General features: G+C 36.8%; 1 non-coding gene across 1 annotated transcript; it reads right to left on the minus strand.

Moving 5' to 3' along the window:
* Window positions 1–912: 912 nt before the first annotated feature.
* Window positions 913–1019, minus strand: LOC126012942 (U6 spliceosomal RNA). Its single transcript, XR_007497284.1, has one exon. It is a non-coding gene; the product is annotated as a U6 spliceosomal RNA (small nuclear RNA).
* Between the last annotated feature and the right edge of the window lie 545 nt (window positions 1020–1564).

Here is a 1564-nt window from a genome sequence, read left to right on the forward strand (position 1 = left end):
AAATCAAGAGAAAGAGTGACAACACAAAGCCTTGACTAGCCATTAAACCATAAAGAAATCAGCAATAATGGAAACAGTGGTTTAGAGTGAACAGTAAGCAATCAACCTCTAATTACAAAGGCCTATAAAAATCATAAGGTATTTATCCACAGAACCAGGTGCAGAATATAATTGGAAGCCAGGAAATACTGTTGTTGATTACTAACATGTTTTAATACCTTAATTTTTCAGGTATAAATAACCCTTCAGCTTCTTTGTCCACAGTGGTTCCTGTAAACATAGAGTGGAAGCCCTATCTCCATGCCTCAGTGTTCAATCATACTAAATTCCATATAAAGTGTTCATTATGACAGTGTCTTGATAAAATGTCCAATTTACTCATGTCATTTTATTTATGTCTTCTTTTAGGACCTAAACAATATGATTACTCAGACCAATGAAACAGTCAATGGCATACCACAGACTTATGTTACAGGTTCCACTCATCAAATAAGTTTCTGCAACTTACCATCTCCATTTTACTCTCCTTTTATTTCTCTCTTTTTATTTTCTTCTTCCTATCTTTTTTCTCCTCTTTTATCTACTTCTTCTTCCTCCTCCTCCTCCTTTTTCTTCATAAATTCAATCTATGCTAAATAAGCCCACACTGTCAGGTTCTCTTTAGGAAAGAAACCTTGATACATAAGATGAGGCTACATAGGGTAGCCACTTCTTATAGACCTTACTACCAAATTGCTTAGTACTCTAGAAGCGAAAACTAAGATTATACTAAAATACTCTAGCCACTATCTAACCCAGTAACCTTCACTTACCAAAGACTACTCCAATCATGGAAATGCCTAGATATCGGAAAACCTTCCAACACCAAGGCACCAGCCCCATTTTCTTTTTATTTCTCTCTCTCTTTTTTTTTTAAATATGGAATGCTTCACGAATTTGCATGTCATCCTTGCGCAGGGACCATGCTAATCTTCTCTGTATCGTTCCAATTTTAGTATATGTGCTGCCGAAGCGAGCACTTTTTATTTAACTTATTTGTACTGTATTTCCCTACCTTTCTTTTCTCTTCTATCTTCTCTCTTGTTTTTCCTTTCTTTCCTAATCTATATCTTAGGTCAGACTCAATCTATGAGAGTCAGGCCTCCAATAACAACTTGAATTGATCTTTAAAGTCTGTCTATATGTGGGCATGAGTTTGTATACAGTGGTCTTCTCTCTGCCAAACCTTAATGGTAAACAACCCATGTCTATAGTGTATATAGCCCCCTCATATTTATTATTCCTTAGATATTTATTATCCCCCTTTAGAAATCCTTCTATTTTCTCACCCCCCAATCTTGAGTTGTTATCCTTCCTTATTTAGCCTTATTTACCCTCTTTATCCTCAGTTCTTAATTTATTAGGCACAGAGACCAACCTCCTGTCCCAACAAACTATCACTCAGCTCCCAAAAAGAAATGACACCCTCGAAGTCTCACATCTCATGCCCTGGCAAGAAACTTCAACCAACATACTGCTGACTCATACTATGTGGCCCTTCTCACCACACCCCCATATATGGACT

The sequence above is a fragment of the Suncus etruscus genome, chromosome 6 (assembly GCF_024139225.1).
Source record: "Suncus etruscus isolate mSunEtr1 chromosome 6, mSunEtr1.pri.cur, whole genome shotgun sequence".
Taxonomy (NCBI): domain Eukaryota; kingdom Metazoa; phylum Chordata; class Mammalia; order Eulipotyphla; family Soricidae; genus Suncus; species Suncus etruscus.